We start from the raw sequence: 24,922 nt of genomic DNA, 5'->3' as shown, positions 1-24,922 counted from the left end.
ATTAAGGTAAAAGAGAACATCGGACCTATATTCACAGTGATGGAGAGAAGGTCAGTTAGTAGACACTTCAGGGACATGGGAGGAAGCATACTTCAGACAGTTGCTGCTATGGTTTAGATATGGGTCGGGTATGTGTACACACTTATGATGTCCTAAAAGGCACCTAATGGGACCTTTAAGAGGTAGGAGCTAGTGAGAGGTGATTAAGTCATTGGGGGGTGAGGGGTGAGCCTTTGGGAAAAGCTACTGCATTTCTTATGAGACCCTGAATTTATGCAAGATTCAGCTGCTCCAAGAGAGAAGCTCTGCCTATTGAGTCCTTCTCTTTCTTGCTTCTAGTCTTGTCAGGCATGGCTCTGCTACCCTGACACCGGCTGTCACAAAGGCTATAAGAGGAGACACTGACTAAGCCTTGAATTGTCAGCCTCCAAAACTGAACTAAATAACCCTTCTCCCTCACAGGATACCCACCTCAGGGTGTTTTTATGGTTGCAATGGAAAATAGACGAATCTCAGTGTGACTTGTGCCAACGTGTAGGTGAAGAGGAGATCATCGAGAAGTTCTTCGCGTCTCTAGGTCATCATTCAGTCTGCTTCTGCAGCAAGCCTTGACCAAGAACATTCTGGAGAGCATCGCAAGCCTCGGCTCCCCTATCATTGCTTTCCCTGCAACCTCACCACCACTACCACATATCCTGAAACATACACCAGAGTCCTCACACTGTTAAACCTCTGGGTACTGTGGATTGGTGACAGAAGCACACTCCTCGGTGATTTTATACGGATCTTGCTCTCCTTTGGTCATTACTCTTCCTTTTCTCTGTAAAATCGAACATCCTCACTAAACCCTGTCAATCAGGGAGCATCCTGCAGTCTGCAGGTCCAATCTAGCCTGAACCCTGCTTTTGTAGCATGAAGTCTTATTTGACAATGTGGAATGAATCGTGCATCCCTCAATTCATGTGTTAAATTCCTAATGGATCATTAGGGAATTGAAAGCTGAGCATTCACAGAGTAAGAAGGAGGGTTATGTGTTGGGTTGAATTGAGACCTTCTGCGCTAGCATGGCAAAGCTGTAAGCCTTTGGTTCTGAATGGATATTTGGAGGTGGAGTTTTTAAAGAGAAAATCAAGCTAAAACAAGACCCTTAGGGAGCAGTCCAGTCCAGCATGAGTCATGTCTTTACATAATAAGGACATTTGCCACTCCCATTTTTCGCCAGTGAGTAATATTCTACCTTGCAAATGTACCCTGTTTTCATTATGTATTCATCCCTTTGCAATCTGCAGAAAGGGGCCTTAGAAGGAACGACTCCTGCTGGTATCGTAATCTCAGACCTGGACCTTCAGAATTGTAAGGCTAGAACAATACTTTTTTGTTGTTTAAACCACCCAGCTTGCGGGATTTTGTTATTACACTCCTAATAAACTCAGACTTTGAGTAGAACCATGTAGTACAGTGACTGATGGCACAGCGAACATAGAATAGAAGACATCTCCTTAGGATTCTGGTTTTGGGGTCAGCATGTTAGAACCCAAGGCACACAAGACTGGGGGACTTAATTAAGTTCAACCCCTAGAATAAAGCAAAGGCCAGAGAGGAGAACTAACTGTGAAACTGTCCTCTGACCTCCACGTGTGTAGCATGGGATGCAGGACTACACAGACACATCATACAGCGGCACACACACACACACACACACACACACACACACAGCTTATTTTTAAAAATATTGGGTCGTTTGCTTTGGCAAAGACAGAGATGAGAAAACCCTGGATCATGCGCTGCTATTTCTGCTATTCCAGTGTTTGATGTTTGGCAGACCCCCTGTTTTGTTGCTTTCATGCGCATGACAACTTACATCTCCACTTCCAGGATACTGATTATTTTTCTCCCACATACTCAGAAAACGTTTCCTGAATGCCTCTGGATTCGCACTCCTCCCCAATCTCGTGCCCCCTTTGCAGTGGGGCAGGGTGAGTGTCAGTTGACCTACAACAGTTTGCAAAGGGGTGAACTACCTGCTCGGGCTGTTTCCTAGCCGAAACTTTGTGCCTCTCTCTCAACGGCATTATACCGGCCTCGGAAGCGCGTCCTGGCCTGATCTGCTGCTCTCACGGTGGCAAGGGCTCAGCTGAACGGCAGCCAGTTCGGCTTCAGAGCTGCACCTGGAGGATGGAAACTGCCAGGAGCTCTTTTTGCATCACCTGAGAAGTGCCTCCAGATCCACCCACCCTTTGCCATCATCTCCCTGTCATCAGTGCAGGGAGGGTCCTCGCTCGCTCGCAGCTGCCTCCTCTCCTGCAGAGGCCACAAGGGTTTGGAAGGCATTGGAACCAACAAGCCACCAAATGTGATCTCCAACATCCCTGAGGCAGTGGGTGGTGGAGCAACGCAAACCCATCTGGTTTTTCAAAGCAATAATTTTCCTTGTTAAAAGGTGAGAAGAGAAGAGGGAGGGTGGGGGCAGAGAGAAACAGAAAGATACACACACACACACACACACACACACACACACACACAGAGAGAGAGAGAGAAAGAGAGAGACAGAGACAGAGAGACAGAGAGAGACAAAAGAGAGCTAGATACAGAGAGAGAGACAGAGATAGACAAAAGATAGAAACAGAAAGGGAGATAAAAGAGTCATAGATAGATACAGAGAGAGACAGAAAGCGACACACAGCAATATACACAGAAAAGCAGAGATACAGAGATGGAGAGAGACACAGAGATGCAGAATCAGACAGAGATGGGAAGAAAAAGAAAGAGAGACAGACAGAAAGAGAGAAACATAAAGAGACTTTCTGGCATTTCTAAAACTCAGTCTTTGGAGCTGGGGAGATAGTTTATTTAGTAAAATGCTTGTCTTGCAAGCATGAGGACTTGAGCTTGATTCCCAGAACCCACATAAAAAGAACCCTGGCCAACACCGTAGTACACATCTGCTTGCTGGGGAGACAGAGACAAGTGGATCCCTAGGGTCTGCTGGCCTAAACTAACTAGTGAGTGCCAGGCCAGTGAGAAATCCTGGCTCAAAAAATAAAGTGCACAGTGTCTGGGGCATGTCACCCAACACACACACACACACACACACACACACACACACACACATACTTGCATGGGTACCTGCATATACACACACTTTCACGGGTACCTGCACACACACAGATACACATGCACACACACTTGTATGGGTACCTGCATACACACACACACACACACACACACTTGCATGGGTACCCGCATACACACACATACACATGCACACACACACTTGCATGAGTACCTGCATACACACACATACACACACACACACACTTGCATGGGTACCTGCATACACACACACACACACACCACACACACACACACACACACACACACACACACACACACACAGTGGTTCTTTGGAAATGAAATTAGGCATTGTATTGTGGAGCTGAACACCGAGGCTTAGTCAGAGGCATGGCAGTCACTCACAACATCTTGTGGCCTGTGGCCTTCTGCAATGGAGTGTTACAGGGAGCTGTGAAGCTTGTCAAGGGGACTTATCTGACCTTTGGCTGGTAAGCTGGAATTGCTTTACGCCTGGCTTCTCACAGACTAATAGCACTTTTGAATCCAGCTCAGGTTATCACTTGACATCCTGAAATCCATTTCTAAGGTAAAAAGGATGCCTAATTGGGGGTGTGTGTTCATTTTTAATGAAACAATAAAATCAAATAATAAAAATAAATCCTTGATGTCAGATTTTCTTTTGCTATCCTTGTTACTACGGGAACCTAGCCACTTCATTGGCAGGCAAACTTCGACGGCTTCTCTGTTTGGGTTCTATCTCAAACCATCCTATAATGCATTGTGAAGGCTGTGAGAAATGCCTCCGCTATGGACCCCTTCCCTCTTCTACTTCTCTATCCTCCTTCAGCTTTGCAAGACAAGTTTTACCCAAGTAGTCTAGTCTGGCCTTAAATTCACAGTCCTTCTGTTTCTCTCTCCTAAGTGATAGGACAACAGGTATGTGTCTCCGTGCCTGACGATACTTCTTTCGACCTAGAGATGTGAGACGGTAAGTAAGATAAATAAGAGATATGCTTTCTTAAAACTCTCCAGTTTCTATATTTAAAAACTAAAGTCTACAGCCACAGGTGATTTAGGACAGGTAATCACATGCTTGTGAAAACTGGGTTCCTCTCATGGTTAATGCACTGTCAATAAAAACTGACTTCCAGGACAGGTGTGTTAGCTTAAGCCTGCTGTCCTAGCACTCTGCAGGCTTAGGCAGGATTGTTGAGGGTTCAAGGCCAGCCTGGGCTGCAATAATTGTTTCCACGTCAGCTAAGCAACATGAGAAGACTTTGTGTGTCAACAACCATAAATCAAATAAATAAAGCAATAAGACAAGAAAGCTAGCTCCCGTCCCCCTAAATGAAAACAAAAGTAAAACAGACCTTCTGACATCTATCCAGTATGACACATGAATTCGTCATAAGTTCTCTTGACCTGAGAAAGCTAAGTCTACAGACTGGACTTTTGGTTTTTTTTTTTTTTTTAAATATTTATTTATTTATTATGTATACAATATTCTGTCAGTGTGTATTCCTGCTGGCCAGAAGAGGGCACCAGACCTCATTACAGATGGTTGTGAGCCACCATGTGGTTGCTGGGAATTGAACTCAGGACCTTTGGAAGAGCAGGCAATGCTCTTAACCTCTGAGCCATCTCTCCAGCCCCCAGACTGGACTTTTGGTGGGATCCCCAGGGTTCATGTTCTAGGTAGCATCATGTTACCTAGAACTCTGCGTTGACCTAATCCCTCTGTGTAAAGAAGATGAGACACAAGGCTGTGTAAGATCCACTTGCCTTCCCCCAAGCCTACTCCAGTACCAGCCTGGGAACCTATATCCTCAGGGTTGCTTTGTGAGTCCCTAGTGACTCTCCTTGCAGTCCGCATGCAGTGGTTGGCATGGTATAATTAATGGTGGAGAGAGTGCCAAACAGAATTTATTGATTGGTAAATTAAAAGGACAAACAAGAAAAGAGTTGGGGCTGGGAAAATGACTCTGTAGTAAAGTGCTTGCCACAGAAGCATGGAAACCTGAGTTGGACCCCCCAGAACCCACATTAAAGGAAGCCGGATCCAGAGGCCCGATCTTATAATTCAAGCTATGGAGAGGTAGAAACAGGACTTTTTGGCCAGTTAGTCAGCCAAGACTAATCAGTTAGCTCCAAGGACAAAGAGACCATGTCTCTACATACAAAATGGATAGTGATCAGGGAGTGATAGTTAATGATGCCTTCTGGCCTCCATGCTCTTGATGATGTGGGATTCCCTTATGTATGCTATGAATATATTTTATCACCATTGGTTAATAAAGAAGCTGCTTCAGCTTATGGCAAGGCAAAATATAACCAGACTGGAAAATTATATAGAGAGAGTAGGCAGAGTCAAGGAGACACCATGTACCTGCCTAAGGGGAAAGACACCTGCCGGAACCTTACCTTACCGGTAGGCCCCAACCTCATGGTTAAACACAGATGGATAATTCAAGATGTAAGAGCTAGCTAGAAATATGCCTGAGTCATTGGCTGAACAGTGTTGTGTTTAATATAGTTTCTGTGTGATTATTCAGGTCTGAGCAGCTGGGAAACGAATGAGCAGTCTCTGCCTACACTCCTTTGTGGCCGTACTCTCCCACACACAACAGCTTCTACGCAAAAGCAACACCATGTATCAACCAAGTTCTAATCTGTATTGGAATGGTGTGTAACTTTTCTCTGTGTAGTCATCAAGATATTAAGTTCAGCAACTCCATTAGAGCCACCAATGACCTTGGTCCATCAGCGAACCTTTCAAAGGTGGCCTAATTTTCATCTTGTGATTAGCACGGCTTTTACCTTGTGGACAGACAAAGCTAAAATGAAATCTACGTGCACCAAATCTTAAAGTAGCCTCAGAAGATTCAAAACATGAAGTGAGGTTTAACTGTCTTTGGGTAGGCTCTGCATCCATTAACAAGACAGAAGAACAAATGGGCATTGAGGAAAGATCCATAAAAACCATTGAAATTTACTGAGTAAATAAAATAAATAAATAAATAAGTTGTTACAAATTATCTATAAGGATAATTCAGAAAATGGCTCAAAATTTAGAGATGGGGCCTTGTTTTATTATAGCTCCCCAGAGAGGCAATGTTCTTGCTTTCTGTTCTCTGCATTAAAGGTCAAAAAGCATATTAATTACTGTTCTTGTCACTGTGACATCATAGCTGACAAAGGCCACTTAAGAAAAGAAAGGCTTCTATTGGCTGAGAGTTAAATGGCAGAGCCCCTCTTGGTGGGGAAGGTCCACTGTCAGAGTGGGAGACAGCTGTCACATGGCAGGCACACCAGTTAGGAGGCAGAGGGAGAGGAGGCCTGGCGCTCAGCCGGCCTCTCTTTTTTTTTCTCCAGTCCAAGAACAAGTCTGTAGGATGGTGCTGCATCCTCTACTTAGTTAAGCTTTCATGGAAACAACCTCGAAGACACCCAGAGGTGTGTTTTCATAAACAACAGCCAGGCTGACAATCAATAACTACAGGTATCAATATTAATAATAACCTGTAGTATTTCTTCAAAGTCCTATTCTGGTCTGTGAATAACAGAGGCATGTATTATTCTTGTCTGGTATGGATCTTTAAGATTTGCATGTGTGTGTGCATGTGTGTGCATGCCTTCATGTGCTCAAAGACACCAGAAGAGATGGTTGAATGCCCTGGAACTCTAGTTAAAGGCAGTTATGAGACCCCTGACATAGATGCTAGAAGTCAAACTCATATCCTCTGCAAGAGCAGCAAGTGCTCCTAATGGTTGAGCCATCTCTCCAGTCCCTGATGTGACTCTTGTTGATGCTAAGACTTGCTCAGAGAGTCAATGTGAAATTCTGCCCCTCAAAACAAGGTAGATAGCAGTTCGGAATGGCAGCCAGGTTGTCCTCTGGCCTTTACAGGCATGCACACATACACTTGCATGCACTTGTGCGGGCGCATGCACATATACATGCACGTACTTGCATGCACGCACCACAAAAATCAGGCTGCAAGGAAAGTTATTCATTTTGTTCATTTATTTTTGAGACAGAAACTTGCAATCTGGGCTGGGTTCAAACTTGTAATTCTCCTACATCAGCCTTCTGAGTGTAGAAGTCTCAAGCATATTCTGTCACACCCAACAAAATTCCCTTAAAGAAATAAAGTAAAAAAAATACAAACATACACGCAGGCACACACACAGGCGTGCACGCATGCACCACCACCACCTACAACAACGGAGCAAAGCGGAACAAGGGCATTTGGATTATCTTCTCCTAATCCTTAGACCATGCACATAGCCATGTGAGCTTTGCTTTGATTTCTTTTCTGGCCTAGGCCCCACCCCAGGAGCACCAAGAGGAAGTATGACCAACTTCTCGACTTTTCCATTACGTGGCTTCATTTGTCTGAAGTTTTTGGGCTTCTGTCTAGTTGCTCAGTTTCTTTTTCAGTAGAGCAGTCAGGGATTTGTTAAGCAAAGGGAATTTCCATGTCCATCGTCACCGTATCATATCGCTGCTGAAATGCTGGACCACTTGTGCTAAAGGGCAAAACTACATTGCACACAGACCGGGGCATTTGCAGTCCATCAGAATATTACAGCATTTGGCAATAGCTGAATTCAGGGGACTTGGACATCTGGGTGTTGTTGAGTTAGCCCAATTCCTCAGTCACTTGAATGCTGCATTTTGAGCTTCTCCTCACCGGGACTTCCTCGGAGTCTTGGCTTCTGCACAGGAATGTGATGTTTAGAAAGTCGTTTTCCTGTCCTTATAAACAATCCCATCATAATAACCTGGCTTCTGGCACCAGAGGTTCATTTGAATTTTGCTCAGCTTGGTTTACAATTAAGATTTAATTAGTAAACTCATTACAAAGACAGGAAACCTCCGACTTTCCCCTGATTCTCTTTTAGGTCTTTGTGAGGACCCAGCCCGTCCTCTTGGCTGTGAGACATCGGCAGAAAGGTTTCTCCAGGCATGGTTATTTATATTACCGCAACTCCAGCATAAAATATTGTTCTTTGCTTCTTGAAAATAGAGGGCTGCAGCCAGTCACTCAGAATTCAGGGTTGCAATGTCTTTATTTAGAAAATATACCCTGTGTGTTTTTAAACTTTTGGACGCAGAGGATTGGTTTGGTTCGCCTTAACTTTTCTTAAACAACAGGAATAGGAATTAAGACAGGGAGATGGAGGAAAAATGCTAAGGGTGACTAAGGACATTTGACGTTGTAGTGATACCCTCAAAACAGTTCACAACACAGAGCTGTTTCACACTCATTCTCAAACCACACAGGAAGATGGCTAAACCCTACACCAGAAGGAATAGGGTTCATATTTTTCATTTATTTTTTATGGGAACTTGGGTGTGTGTAGAGGGTGAGGTTTGAGTACCCATGAACACACACGTGAAGGCTAAGGGAGAGCATTAGGAATCTTCTTCAATGGCTCCTTCTTTCTTTTCTCTCCTTCCTTCCTTCCTTCCTTCCTTCCTTCCTTCCTTCCTTCCTTCCTTCCTTCCTTCCTTCCTTCCTGACATGTTTTCTCATTGAACCTGAAGCCCACTTTTTTTTATTAGATTGACTAGCCAGTGAGTAAGAGCTACTGCATCTACCCCTCACTTCTGGGGTTCCTGGCATGCACTTTTGCAGCCATTTGTGACTTTCTACAGATGTTGGTGACTTGAACTCAGCTCCCCTTGCTGTCATAGCAAGTGGTCTTCCCCACTGAGCTATCTCGCTAGCCAAAGGTGAAGGATTCATATCTTGCTAACAATGAAGAACAGGAAAGGTTGTTGTGATGGCTCAAGGGGCTTGCTGTGCGACCATGAGGACATGAGTTCAGATCCCAGCACCCGTGTAAAACCCAGGCATGACCAAAAGAGCATGGACAGGAGGGTTCCTGGTGTTCACTGGCTAGCCAGGTTAGAGAAGCAGGGAGGTCCAGGTTCAATGAGAGCATCTCTCTCAAAAACAAAGGTGGGAATCAATTGAGGTAGCACCTGAAATTGACCTCTAGCCTTGACCTGTGCAAGCACAGATGGGCATTCCCCTTCACTCCCATGTGCTTGTGCAAACACACACACACACACACACACACACACACACACACGAGTACCATGTGGTAATGGCAAAAGGACAAATGCGTGGAATTCAGAGATAATTCACGAAAAACATCAGGAAAGTGTTTATCAGGGAGCTCTTCAGGAAGAGGGCTGTAGCGAGCCTTCAATCCATTCTGATAGTGAACTTTGTAATGATGGAATCCCAGGACAGGATATTTTAGCTGGTAACATTATTTATTAGACAAAAACGGAATAAATCAACTCAGAGGAAACCTGTGGATTAGAGTTAAGAATTATCACTATCAGATGCACGTGACATTGATATTGACCACGGAACCATAAGCGTAAGGTACTTAAAGTACATTTCATGTTTATGTTTGCTTGTGTTCCAAGAAAAGGTGAGATATTCTCATGGGATTTTCAGATTTTCAGAAAATATGCATAGGTTAGATACCTGATCTCTTTCTAGAAATCTAGTCTTAGACTTATCTGTCACAATTATTTAAAATTGCTTTATTTTATTTATGTACATAGATGTTTTGCTTGCATGTGTGTCTGTGCACCACTTTTATACCTGGTACCCTAGAAGGCTGAAGAGGGTGTCGGGTTCCCTGGGACTAGAGTTACATACAGTTGTGAACTGCTATACGGGTTCTGGGAATTGAACCTAGGTCCTCTGGAAAAGCAGCCAGTGCTCTTGACTGTTGAGCCATGAATCTAGCCTATATATACGAAGAATTAGAGATTTTAATTTTTAAAACTGTTACTAGAAAGTCGTGTTCTCTAAGAGTTTCTGCAGTTGTACTGTTTGCTGTTTAGCAGAGGAGGAAAAGATGAACCAGAAAAGTTAAACGACTTTCCTGGGGTCACACAGCAAGCTTGCAAGCCAGACAGACATAAAGCAGAGCTTTTGGCAAACTCAAAGGCAGTTGTTACCAGGGGCTGTAAAATCTAGCTCATGATGCCTGATAGGTATTGCTCTTGGGTAGTCTGCGTGCTTGCTGATCTGGACAGCTTTTATGAGGCTGTGGAATGTGTCAACAGATGACACTGTGACCCCAAGGATTGCACAGACCAAACCTTCACCCTGTGAGCTTCGGCCAACTTTCCGTCATGGAGGAAATTCAAACTTTATTTTCAAAATAGCCAGGAAGACCTTGGAGAATGTGAAACTCACAACTGCCAACTAGGAATATAGCTCAGTTGTGAAGCACTTACCTATGCCTAGCGTGCATGAGGCTCTAAGTTCAAGTTGAAGAGGTATGCCTTAAGTACTTAGCCTCCCTGCCAAGAAAGCCTGCCTCTTCCTGTCTCCTCGGTGCTACGGTAGTAAGATTCCAGTGTCGCGACCCCCGGCTTTCATGATAAGGTTTGACTCATACTGTAGAGTGTGGCATCTGATGTCATTGGACCAAGCAGAAAAGCACTTCAGAGGAGAGGGTTGAGTCCATGGCGAGGCTGTCCAAAGAGGGAAGAAGGAACCAGAAGATAGGGAGCTGCATGGAATGAAGCATGGACCTCTAAAGGAAGGAGGTGAAGAACAACGGGTAGAAAAAAAGCTGAAGGAATATAAACCCCAGGAGAGCTGGAGCATCCAGTGAGGAGTCCATGACTGTCCCCAGGGTGACTGTTTCAGTTGGGGTCCCACTAAATGGGGCTATAACCATTAGAAATCTAAGAAGACATCCCTTGAGGTACTCAAAGGGCATTAGCAGTAAAACAGAAAGGGAGTGGACATACCAGTGTGCTCATTTCTCTGAATTGGGAGTTCCACTCAGGAAGGGATTAAAAATAAATGGAGAGAGAGAGAGAGAGAGAGAGAGAGAGAGAGAGAGAGAGAGAGAGAGAGAGAGAGAGAGAGGCAGAGAGAGGCAGAGAGACAGAGAGAGGCAGAGAGACAGAGAGAGATGGAGAGAGAGACAGAGAGAGACAGAGACAGAGACACACAGAGAGAGAGAGAACAAACTTCAATGTTTTGAAAAACTGTAGCTATTTTAAAAAGTTTCTAAGCTAGGTGTTGGCCGCTTGCTGTAATCCCAGTGCTTGGGTGGTATCGACAGGAGTTGTGTGAGTTCTAGGTCCACCTGAGCTACACAAGGAGTTCCATGCTAGCCTGAGCAACATAGGAAGACCCTGTCTCAGAGTACAAGCAAAGAAATCAACAAGCAAATAAAACCATTGATAACCAAACCTGGAATGACTTGGGGTGTTGGAATATGAATGGATTCAGTAGATTGTTATTCAATTATAAACCTTGCTGGGTGGGATCATAGTACTGTGCTTCATTAGGAGATCAATTTTATTCTTAGGCAAGTTATTTACTTGTTACATTTTGGGGTAGAGTGTACAAAGCAGTGGGTTTCATCCCAGGATCTTCATACTATGTACTACTGTATTTAGTTTTCATTTGTTCTCTGCTCCCACTGCCCTCTATGACCCCTGCCCTCTCTGTTGGCTTCCCCGTCTTCCTCTAGTCAGCCCCCCCACCCCCCGTCTGTTCTCCTGTCTTGTGTATAGCGTCACTCTCTCTAATCCCACCTCCCTTGTGATCTCTCCCTCACCTCATTTTCCCCTTTGGTTTCAAGACTCACAAACACACATAAATAGACACACACACACACACACACACACACGTACAAATACACGCATACATTTGCATCTATAATTGTAAACTCAGGAGCTGCATGTGAGAGAAAACACGGCTTATTTATCTTCCTGAGTTTGGCTGATCTCACTGATTTTTACCTCTGTCATTTTCCTCCAAATATCCTAATTTCACTATTCTTTGTGACTGCATAAGGTCATCTTGTGTCTATGTGCCAAGTTTCTTTTATCTCTTGAGCTGTGGATGGCCATCTCACTGGGTCCCTTTCCTGGCTGCTGTGAGCAGTACGGCAATGACCACGGATGTTCAAGCATCCCTGTGATGGGCTCACTTGGGGATATACTGGAAGTAACCTAGCTGGGTCATACAGTTCTAGTTTCAGTTGTTTACAGCATTCCAAGCTGACCTCTGGAGTGGCTTAGGCAATGCATCTTAAAGTTGGGTTGAAGGTCAATGGTATGACGGGCATGCAGACATGCTTAGGTGGGGCATTCTTGGAAGAGTAATTAAGTCATGAGGCTGTAGAGAATTAGTTCATACCCTGGACATATGCCTCTACTGGTAGTCTAAACAGGAGTAGTAAGCCCTTATATGAGGTTTGCTGTATGCCACAATCCCAAGCGCTTCCTGTGACTGTGTGCATATAATATCTATCTCCATAGCATCCCTTTCTGCCAAGGCCTCATAACACCAATACAACTGGATTTGGGATGAAAATCCTAACAATCCAGTACAGAATCTCACTTCTTCTGTATCTTCTCTCTTCACATGGCCTTGTGACTAAAAGCAGTGATTTGCTTATTGGCTCAAATTCAAGAATTTACCCTTGTTAGAAGTTTAGAACCAGGAAGGGGAAACCCATGAACCAAAGTATTAGAAGGGATATAATGGAGACACACAGAGGCATACCCCCAAAGTGATTCACTTCCTCTAGGCCCCAACTCTACAACCCCACCCCCACCCCCAAAAAAACCACCAGCTGTGGCCATGTGCTCAAAGGTATGAGTATATGCGGGTGACACCTGGGACTCACGTCTTAGCAAGTGTGGGTGTCAGTTTCCAGCAGCAGTGGGAAAGAGCCAAACTTAAGCCACCCCTGAGAAACAAAAGAGACCAGATCTCCAAAGTCAGGAGCTGGTTTGGAATGTGCTCTGTGAAAATGGGCATCTGAGGCTGGTCATGGTTTCACATACCTGTAAACCCAGCATTTAGGAGATCAAAGCAGGAGGACTGAAAATTTAAGGTCAGTCTGGGTCATATAAAAAGATCCTGACTGAAAAACAAGCAAATGAATATAAATCAATAAAGCAAACCTCTCAATTGAGGAGAGCAGACAGTTCCTGCAGTTCCTCATGAGCCTGCAGAAATGTACTGAGGCACAAGGGAGGAATATATGTGTGGAACTGCATCCACAGTTGCGGGGGTCCACAGCCTGCCTTCCCTTCTACAGGACGCGGCTAGGACGCGGTTTCCGTAAACTGGAAGGGGTTGCAGATTTGTCTATCATTGTATTGACTTCCTCTGTCGTCTTCTGCATCCAAACACAAATCCCTCAACTTTTGACCTTTTTGGGGGGAGCAGGAAGCACCAGCAGCTCCAGTTTCAGCTAGAGCAGGTAGAAGCTATTCACACCCAGGGACTCAGTCAAACTCCGAATTTTGGGCTATGAGCAGAACTTTCAAAGTTTCTTCCGCCTTCTAAGGTACGGCTCATCAGGCATCTTGGCGGGAACGTTTGCTTCTAGTGCAACCCTTGAATTGTAGGTACCTCTTTTTGACTGACTACCAGCAAGAGAAATGACTGAGAACTTTCTCGGTTACAACCTCAAGGAGTTCACTCTGGTGGGAATGGGGAGTGAGCAGGTAGCTTTGATCATGGTGGTCACATGGCAGAGGTTTATTCCAATGAGCACGGTACTGATCCATGCTAGACACAAGAGCAGCGTAGAAGGGGGAGGGGCATGTGGTGATGGCCAGAGGATGAGAAGTGACTGGACATGAGAGAAAGACAGGAGCCATGTGCCTCTGCCACGTGGGTGCATGTGAGGAGTGCTGGAGCAGAGGCACAGGTGTGTGGGAGGAAGACTCCAAGAGTGCATGTTGGGAAGTTTGCAGAGGGGTGTGTGAGTATGGTTTCCATGGAAGCATCTGGGCTAGAATTGTAAAGTTCTATCACCATAATAAGTAGAACATTTAAAGACACAAAACTAAATGAAAAAAATACAAAAAAAACCAGAGCCCTACAGTGTATCATTGAGAGATCTTTTTTTTAAATGGGGAGGGGAGAGAGAGAGAGAGAGAGAGAGAGAGAGAGAGAGAGAGAGAGAGAGAGAGAGAACAATGAGAAACAATACAGCCAATGAGGGCAGAAAATACTGAAGAAGCAAATAAGTGTTCGAAATGCAACTGATGAGTGAGGAGAATGAAGACTAAAGACTGGATTTCGTGACTTGGAAGTTCTTGGTGACCGTGATTGAGCAGCATCTATGGATAGCAATGGGATAAAAACTCAAGAAATTCAAGGGAGAGAGGCTGGAGAAAATCTATACACCTTAGGCTGAGGGTTCCAAGGAGTCTGATGCGAAATCAAGAAGAAATTTGGAAGGATCTGGACAGAAAGGGAGGTCAAAAAAATGGCTTACGTGATCATTGCTCTAGTCATGGAGAAGAAAGAGCACAAGAGTTGACATTTACCAATGCAGGGGCTTTAATGAGTCGGTTCAGGAGAGAGATTTGATGTGGCAATGATGTGGCACTGCAATCTATTACTTGGCTAAGGGATTTACTAAGCAAACAAAATGCAAGAGGGCTGGGGTGGGGCTCAGCAGTGTGGAGCAGAAAGCAGAAGTCTCTGGCTGGGAATTGGCCCGGGCTGTGACTTTCTAGACACAGACATATAGTCCTACATCTGCCATCTAGGCGCCATGCTAGGTTCAAAAGTTCTGCAAACTCCCAAACAGTGTCATGGCTTGGGGCCCTAGTTTTCAAATGGATGAACCATCATAGTGAGGATGTGGGAATTCGCCATCTGTTTTAGACACGAGTCAGCGGTTACCCCTAAAACTTAGTCCTAGAGAAACAGCCTTCCAGAGTCAAGAAACGGCAAACGGTCTCTGTTCAGTGACCTCTAAGCCACTAAGTTTCCAGGTAGGCTTTTAAAACCCATTAGCAAGAAAGCGCCAATCATTTCCTCATTTTTGATCATTAAAGGAGAATAAAACCGAATGTGTCAGAATAAGAGCAAATAGTGTTAGGCAGGCAGCAAATGGCAATAAGAAACACTAATACTGGCGTAATTTGTTTAATAATACGGTTAATGGCTCCAGTTACATTGCATACCTTCTTCAAAAGCCAACACAACTATTACTAAGAGACTCTTTGAACTATTATTGAACAGAATCATCAAACAACCATTAAAATTTGTGGATTCAAAGACCCACTAGGGAGTCACTGTGTTTAATGATAATGGATAAATAAAATGCTTCTGTTTTCTCTCCAATTACCAAAGAATAGAATTTTAGACTCTTAATTGCCCTGAAGGGTGAGGCAAGGAGGGTCTGACAAAGGCGGAGGAGGGTGTATGGAGGAGCGTGTGTATGGGCTGGGAAGGGAAAGGAACATCAGGAAGACAGCAAGTCCTTAGGGGTAGACTTAAAACAGCATGGCTTCTGAGGTGAGGTACAAGAGAACACCTACTAAGGAAAAGTTCTCCCCACTTTATCTGCTTCCTAGGATTAGCATTTTATTCCCAGGCTCAAGGGCTGATGGGGAAAGAGGAGGAAAAGCTGCCGTTCTGTTTGCTTGATTTCTCTCAGATTGTTACCGACCGCCACAGCTCGTCTTTTCTGGTAAGTCCCTGTGAACCTGAGCACTTGGGTAGGATGATCGGAGCTCTAAGGAGCATGCTTATGAAGCCTGGGTACCACTGGCATCGGAATAATGAGGTAGGACCCCCACCCCCCGACTGGGTGTTGAAGTAGTCAATATTGTCTTATCAAAGCATTTAGTTTAGCAATTTTAAGGAGCATCTTCTGTCTCCAGCTTTATACTTTTAAGGATGCATATATTTATGACGGTAGCCCCACAATCAGGATATTGAAGCTGAGGGCCTGGAGAGAGGGCTCAGTGTTTCAAAGCACTTACTACCCTTCCAGAGGATGGGAGTTCTATTCCCAATACTTATATTACATGGCTCCAGGGGATCTGACACCCTCTTTTGGCCTCCACAGGCATCCATAATACTTATGCATACATAGAGATGCATAAAGAAAAGTAAATTAAAAATGTATTGAAGGTGTTTATTGCTTCCAAGTTGCCTTGTCTCCTTTAAAATTCCACTCCATTTGCATTATTGTGGTGTGAGATCTATTCACCAAATTCACGAGGAGGTGGAAACTTCTGCACCAACTGGAGACATGTTGTTGTATGGTAAATCTCTAGAAATCATGTATGATTCATAATTGGCATTTTATACCATTCTCTACCATCTCTTGCTTCCTGAACCTTTGATATACATGGCAGCTTTTAGGGCAACTTGATAGAAGCCAGAGCCATTTGGGTTGAGGGACTCTCAACTGAGAAAACACCTCCATAAGATTTGTCTGTGGGCAAGTTGGTGTCGAGTGTCTTAGTGATGGAGGAGGAAGGGCTAGGCCCACTTTAGGTGGTGCCACCCTGACAAAACATTTGAAATGAAATTCCTTGATTAATAGTGACTATTAACGACCACAGGCAGAGACACGCAGTTTGCGAGTTACTCTTAGTTGAGAATGAATAAAGTTGGTTGAAAGGAAAAAGGAGTCTCCAGTAGAAAGATTGGCGTGCATATTGATAATCAATGAAGCATTCATTTAAAGTAAGTTGGCCCCTAACTCGGAAAATAAAAAAGATTGGTATGGAGGCAAGTACAGACATCCTAAAAGTGGTGAGTAACAGATTTCATCTTTGAGGGGCCTGTGCTCCCCTCAGCTGGGAGACCAAATCTCAAACAAAACCACTCTATCCATGCCCAAAGTTTCCCAGCAGTCACTGACTGCCAAGCAGTTCCTCCTGTGACTTTTGTCTTCTGAGACCTAATCCTGTGATAAACCTCTTGTTTCCTACTCTTTAAATGCCTCTCTTTTACTGGTCCCAAATCCATCAGGCACATTGTGGTTGGTTCACTGCGAACAAACACGACTGACAGTTTCCTTCCTCAAAGTAAACAGTTGGGGCACTTAGACACAGTTCAAAGGGTTTATCACCCCTATGTGGCTGTTCGTTTTAGGTGGGCAAACAGGGCCATCTCCAACTAACTTCTAATTAAACATCCTTATTCTCTACAGACATTCCTAATTTTTACTAGCAAAATACTATATAATGACTCAACCCGTGGTCTAATTTTATAGCCCCTATTTTTTTCTGTTTCCCCCTCCCCCCAATTACTGCAATAACCATTAACCCCTCATCCTCATTTAATTTTGTTGCTATTTATGTCCACAGCACTGAACAATTAATGGAATGGGTGGCCCCATTTGGGACATTGCAATGTTGGAGTTCTTACTGCTTGAATCCTGGTTAAACTATCCCGAACATAACCAATAAGAATTTTTCTCTGGCTCTCTCCATCTTCTTCTCAGTTACTTTCCTGTCTTAGTGTCTCATTGGAAGGAGAATCAAGAAATGCAGGGGCATCCCTGGCAGAGCAGAACGTCGAAGACGTGTGAGGTCATGCCCACTTCTGGGAAAGATACCCTGTAAAAACAATATCCCACTCTCAATGGGTGTTCCGTGGCCGCTGAAATGTGGACAGACTCAAGCTCTCTGGAAGACAAACCATTCATATTTCCTATTGTTCCCGCAGACACTTGCTTCCTTCTGTTTATCCCAGCTTTAATAAACCAATGAGTCATGCTACTTACTTCTGAGGTCAAGTGATTTCCCTCTTCACTCTTGTTCCAAGACGAGCTGGCCTAGACACTGGAGCAGCAGGTGGTGAGGGGCTGGGTTTTGGTGTTCTTTCTACAGGCTGACCTTTGTTTTATTATTTCTTGTTAGGAGGCATTGTAGCAATGTCTTCCATGTCCATTTTCCTTCCTTGACAGCTATATTTTCAGAAACACCCAGACCACATCCCTGTCATTGGTTCGGGACGCTGAGCACAATGTTTGGGAGTCTCTAACTGAATCATAAGTTCACACTGCTGGGGTTCCCCCTATACACACTTTACTAAAAATGATCATTTAACATCCTCTAGTTTAAGGACTATAAACAGTCAGGAGGAGGGGTACTTCTACAATGTTCCCTGGGATCTGATTGTCTCTGCACCCCACTGAGAGAAGCCAAGGGTTCTGAGCTATACACAGGGTAGCAAGGCACATCTATGTTGCAGAGGGCTCTACTGGGGTGTGGGGCTCTTCTGCCTTCTTGGCTCATGGTAGGATATTCTTCTAAGAAAGCATCAGGTGCAAAGAAAAGAGAAGTGACATCTGCAAGCTTTGTTGTCTCTATGAGCAGGAGAAAGACTGTATTTTTGGAAATGCAAAGTGCTTTCATGTCCTCTAAGGGAACAAAGGATTTCTCCAAGTTTACCGCAGCAGCATAGATAACCCCAATTGTTAAAGACTTTATCTCTTGATGGCTTGGAACTTTGACATAGAGTCCAAGAGGGGCAGCAGAGTGCCAAGGCTTGTGGAGGGTGGTTTCCCATTTTTAACCCCTTCCTTTCTTTGAGCTCCATCCTATCCCATCTCTGTTATCTGTTGCTATACTCTCTTTCTCTAGGATGTAGGCAATCCACCTGTGGGGGAAGCTCAGCAGTCAGAAAGTGATAGGAGTAATATTTGAACTGGCAAAAGGATGTGTAAAACTTAGCCAGAGGATGAGGTTAGATTTGAGGGGATTCTAAGCTATAGCCACATGGAAATGGGAGTGAAGACTCCAAACAGAAAGAAGCATGGAGGACAGGCATTAACTGTTCTGGTGGAGGAGGGGGGCAAGTGGGGAACTAGAAAGGGCAGAAACCCATATGGGCGATAGAAACAGAGTCAGAAGGTGCCTGTAAAATATTCTGATACTAATTCATTACATCGAAGAGCCCAGGAAACATTTCTCAAGGAGAATAAATGACAGCATGGTATGACTCCATCTTCAGTTGTTGCCTCAGAAGATCCTGCCAAACACACATGGATGAATGTGAACTTTGTGACTCTAGGACAGTCATTTTCACTTCAAGAGAAGACAACGTATTGCTTTTAAAATGTCAACAAAATATTGTCATTATCTTTTCATTAAAAAAAGGGGAATTGGAACCACAAATATGGACAACCAGGGCAATGTAGAATATCTAAATTTAACCATTTGACTTTATGTAGAACAATAACATTGTTATTGTCATTCTTTATTTTGGACATAAAAATATTTTGTGTTGTTACCCTGGCTGCGTTGGCATCCAAGAAGCATTGGTCAGTTGATGAGCTCATTAGACAACCAGGGAAAGTGTTCTTTAGGGCAGAGGAATTCCTCTGCTGGGTTTGAGCATGGTTAAGGATGAAGGGAAGATGGAAGTGAAAATCTCTTTAGAATGCTTACAAAGCAGGAGCCAAGAGAGGTGGTATGCGCTTGTTATCTGAGCACTATAGACAGGCTGGCAGGCAGAAGGACCACATGCTAGGAGCCAGTTACATAGTAAGTCTGACACCACTCTGCTCTACAAAATGAGATCCTGTCTTTAAAAACAAAACAGAATACAGCAACAACAAAACCCACACAAATGAAAGACAACAACAAAACAAAAAGCCTCAAGAGACCAACAGCAAAGGTACGTCACCCATGGCAGTACCCATCAGTCAATATCTAACAATCCGTACCCTACAGTCAGTACCCAACAATCAGTACCCAACAGTCAGTATCTAACAATCAGTACAACAGTCAGTACCTAACAATCAGTACCGAACATTCAGTATCTAACCATTAGTACCCATGTCAGTACCTAACAGCCCATACTCAATAGTCAATACTTAACAGTCAGTACCCAACAGCCAGTACCCAACAGTCAGTACCCAACAGCCACTACCTAACAGTCAGTACCCAACAGCCACTACCTAACAGTCAGTACCCAACAACCAGTACCCAACAGTCAGTACCCAACAGCCAATGCCCAACAGTCAGTACCCAACAATCAGTACCTAAGAGTCAGTACCCAATGGTCAATACACAACAGCCAGTACCCAAAAGTCAGTACCCAGTGGTCAGTACCTAACAATCAGTACCTAATAGTCAATATCCAATGGTCAGTACTCAAGAGTTCATATCTTACAGTCAGTACCTAACAGTCGGTATCTAAGAGTCAATACCTAACTGTTCATATCCATGTTGGTATCTAACAGTCAACACTCAGTATACAACAGTCAGTATCCAATATACACCAGTTCAGGCTCATCTCAAATTTTGCAATAGGAGAAACAGATAATCCTTGTAGAATGAGCAATTTTGCACACACTGTTAAGATGATTGTCTCTTGAGAGCTAGATAGGGAGGCAGGTAGAATTCTTCCCAAATTATAGGTGAGGAAGTTAGAGGTTGAATGACCTAACCATTGAACCACCTCTGCAGTCTCATGTCCTAGTAATACGTAACATGGGTTTTATGAAAAAATATTACCTTGTACATGTTGGGTTAAATTTCTAGCCAGTTTTCTTCTTTCATGTGATTATTGAAAATTCAGAGTTACACTGCACTTTGTCATGATATGTTTGGTAATGCTGCCTTAGAATATGCTGGAGCTGTTTCTTCCCTAGGACTTAGAACTGCCCACATAGAAAAACCATGTAACATGGCTCACACCCTTAGTTGCTTTGAGCAGTGTGAGATGACCAACATTGCCAATGGGACTGAAAGAAAATAATATCTTAATTATGGACAGAAAATTTTCCATTAGCATTCATTGAAAGTATGCAGAAAAATAAAGGAACAAGGTCTAAATCTCAAAAAAGTAAAATGAGAAAATGACAAAAAACTGTCAGTGTTCTCTGATTACTGTTTGAACTGGGAACATTAAAAAAAAGTGATGAATGGGCTGTCTCTTAATGTGGGAGAGTTGTGGATACTCTATGCTAATTAATTCTCTATGTTCAGATACTGGCTAGAAATTAATACATTTCCTTTGTGACCTTTATATTTGATACATAGCAAACTACTTCTTCATCAATTAAAAAAAATTGGCCTATGAATTAGTCTCTATACCTAATTTATCATGGTGTTGACAATAAGCAGTCCATCCAATTAAATGATATTCATTAAGAATTCTGAAGAAGTTTGTTTCCTTTTACTCACAATCTCTGTTCAGAAATGATATAAAGAAGTCTGTCTATTGTAAGCTGGTGGATTTCCACCTGTCAAGCCTGACAACCTAAATTCAGTTCCCAGGTCTCACCTGTCAGGAGAGAACTAACACCTGCAAGCTATCCTCTGATTATCATAGCATGTTATCATACACACACCTCCCACAGATATACACAATAATCAAGTCCATGTAAAAATATTAACAAAGAAGTTTATTATTTGTGCAAGTTTCTACTTTGAGCAGTAATTTCCCGAAAGATGCTAGCTGGGGCGCTGGTTCTTTCTTGCTTTCCTTCCTTTAATTTTTTTTTGATAATTTTTATTGACAATTTTATACTAGTTTGTGACATATTTTGATCATATTTATACCAATTCCTGTCTTTCATTCCTCCCCTAGTCACCCTGGAACTCTTTTTCCCAACACACCCTGCCCCGACTTGCACATTTGTATGCTTGTTAATAGCCCACTGAGTGTTGAATTCGGGCTGCTTTCATGATCTCTGATGTGGGACTATTTGCTGGGTCATGATCCACATGTCAGTGGCTACACCCCTGAAGGAAAAGGGTTCTCTTTCCTCTAGCAGCCATTAATTATTGATACTTCTTCAGCTAGGTGTGTAGTCTCATGAGCTCCTTCCTATCTATGACGGAAGATTGATAGGCTCAGTCATAGTCAGGTCTTGTGCCAGTGAGCCATAGCTGCTGTGAGTTCCTGAGAGTAACTGTCATATCATGTCCAGAGCGCAGCATTTTACACCCTCTGGCTCTTACATTTTCTTTTTTCTATGTGATGTTTCCTGACCTTCTGGGGGCCACTTTATTTCTGATGTGCTGACAGAACCCAATGGAGCTAAAGATGATTAAATAGCCCAAGTTTAACAGGAAATTGGATTATTAGAAAATCATATCTAGCTAGGAAGCTAAAATAAATATTACTTTTTAGTTGATCTCTTTCTGGTTAGGATATTACATATAGATATTTGTATATATACATATACATAAGTGTGTATGTGTGTACTTTATGAATTTTGGGGTTCCATATCTATGGATTTAAACATATACATGTAAAAGACAAAAGAGGAAAAATTAAAGTTCGTGCCTATTTAAAAATGGAAAACAAAGCCTGGTCTACAAGAGCTAGTTCCAGGACAGGCTCTAAAATAGCTGCAGAGAAACCCTGTCTCGAAAAACCAAAAAAAAAAAAAAAAAAGAAAAATGGAAAACAATAGAAAACGCAGTATAACAACTACTTATGCTGAATTCTATATTGTGAGAAATCTAGAGATGATCTGAAGTCTGTAGCAAGACGTGTGGAGATAAATGGGACACAAACATTCTCAGATAAAGCTATCTGTGAATCCCTAGAATCAGTTCCCCGTAGATACCAACGGTGACCTGCAGCATCTGGACTTCGTGTGTTGTCAGTAGTATATGTAGGCTTCAGAGAGAAGACAAGAAAGGATAATAGCCTTAGCTGAGGAGGAAGGATGGAATGTAGCAAAAGGACAGGTGAATCGTGACAGAACAGAACACTAATTGTTTTTTTAAATTTCATCTCTGTCATAGTTTTTTTTTTTGCATAAAACGTAGTTGTTAGTGAAAGTATGCGATCTTAATCAGAAGTTCAATGGCTTCAAAAGGGCTATTCTAACTGTATAGAAGTTTACCAAGATGTACACAGTACAGGACTGGGTGAGGCGTTTGAGCAACTACTTTAATATAAGCTGTCTAGTGGTTTTCTTTTGAATATATATATATTTTAAATATATATATTTAAGGTGTTGTTTGGTAAAAGGAGTTTTCTAAATAGTCCTTGTCCACTCAGTCCGACACCTCAGTCAGCAGATCCAACTCGCCAGTGGTGAGTGACTTGTGTGATTGAATCTTGGCTTCTGCTGAGTCAAGAGAATGTGCTGCAAGGATCCCGTGACTCCTGATCCACATTTTACATCATCAGAGTCAAATTTCGCTGTGGAGTGGAAAGTCACTGCCTTCCACCCACACCCTGCTCATGTCCCCTGAGGTCAACTGTCATGGAAGTCAATGGGCACTGTCTTCTTCATCTTATTTATTTTTTCCGCCTGTCTTTGGTGTTTTCCCGCTCTCATTCCCTTGCCACCACTGGGCACACTTTCTTGATCTCCTCTGTGGGCTCTATTTCTACTTACACACTGATATCTTCCATATTCTGGCCTTGGTTTCCCTTTTTCCATGGTGCATGCAATCTGCATGAGCTTGCGAGACGAGAGGATGCATTCCGACTGCATGACTAACTTACATTCTTCTCTGGTTTCAAGTGAACAGTCAGAACTGACAACCAGATGCCATCACAGCATTTACTCTGTAACCCCAAATTCTAAAGGCATCCTGGGTAGCTCAGGGGTAGGCCATGTGGGTAGTGTGCTTGAAGCCCTGGATTCAGTGTTCAGCACCAAAACAAAGAAAACGACTATACTGAAGTCACTGTCTTTTCGCGTTTCCCCTTCCTTCTTTCTTTAGCAAATGGTGTCATGATTGCACCCCTGGTCTCAAATGTGCCCAAGCAGAAACGAAGTGATCAATCTTGACTTCCTTATTCCTTACCACATGCATTTGTCACCAAGTCTTTCTAGCTCCACGTAAAGTGTATGTATCTCAGCATTACATGTCGCCTGCTTCTTATCGCATGCCTGTATTCCCTTTGCAGTGTTATCAAAAGATGTTTTCCGTAACGGAAATTTAGTTATGTGATTCTGTTTAAAATATTATTGGGGAACAACCCTAACTCCTTTCATGAGTTGGCACTCCTTTGCCAGTATCTCTGGTTTCATCTTTGACTTTTGGTTCCCTCTCCCGTGGTAATCATTTGTGCTCCAATCTTCCTCCCATTCCTTCTTCTTTTCTTCTTTTTTCCTTCCTCCCTCTTTCTCTCGCTCTCTGCTTTCCTTCCTTCCTCCTCCTTCTCGTCCCCTCCTTCCCTTTCTCCTCTTCCTCTATCTCTGTGCTGTTAGAATTCTCCCATTTCAATGTTTAGTTCTAATTCCTGACGTAGCAGGGGCAATGCCCACCTGTAATTTGTAATTCATCTGGCACCATCTCCTCTGGGAAGGTTTTCTGACCTACCTTGAGTTAGTTTCTCTGCTCCTCCTCTTTGCTCTTGTGTACTTCATGCATGGCCTTACTACAGTTTTTATTATGATCAGTCATATATCAGTCTCCTTAAACACGAACCCATCAAGACCATCTCTGAATCCTCAGTATCGTGATAGCAGCATAAGATACACACCGTGTGGTTAATAAACGCTTGTTAAAGAGGCAAATGGCGAGCAGCCCACATGGATTTATGGTACATGGTTTCCTCCCAAAGCAAGAAAGCGATCAGAGAGAAGTTATTAGACTCCCTCTCTTACACTGATTAGGAATTTGGTTAGGGCTCTCTGTTCTAGTCTACAAACCCCATGGAAACACTTAGTTCCGCCATATTTAAGGGACAGTTGCCATGGGTGGCTTCATCTATACAACTCTGGGTAGACTACAGTTTGGGTTACTTCTGGACTCTCAGAGTCTATTCTGGGCTCAGTTCTGTTTATCATCTTGTCCGGATACATAATTTACCTCCTCCTATGATCACCTGAAGGCTAGGGTTCGGAAAGGTCTTAATCCATTCAGTGCTAGTCATAAAGAGTTCCTTGTCAGTTCACAGGGGTGTGTGTGTGTGTGTGTGTGTGTATGTGTGTGTGTGTGTGCTGTATAAATACATATGTGTAGGGGTAGGCAAGAGAGCTTAAGATCCCTTTTCATGTTCTCACCTTTCTTTACTTATTTCCTACATACTGATTACTAATAAATCCCTAAGTGTCTTGTGCGCACTCCGCACTGTGCAGACCA

This window comes from Arvicola amphibius, chromosome 6 (assembly GCF_903992535.2).
Source record: "Arvicola amphibius chromosome 6, mArvAmp1.2, whole genome shotgun sequence".
NCBI classification, from domain to species: Eukaryota; Metazoa; Chordata; class Mammalia; order Rodentia; family Cricetidae; genus Arvicola; species Arvicola amphibius.
The sequence above is the reverse complement of the archived record's forward strand: the minus strand, read 5'-3'. Positions refer to the sequence as shown.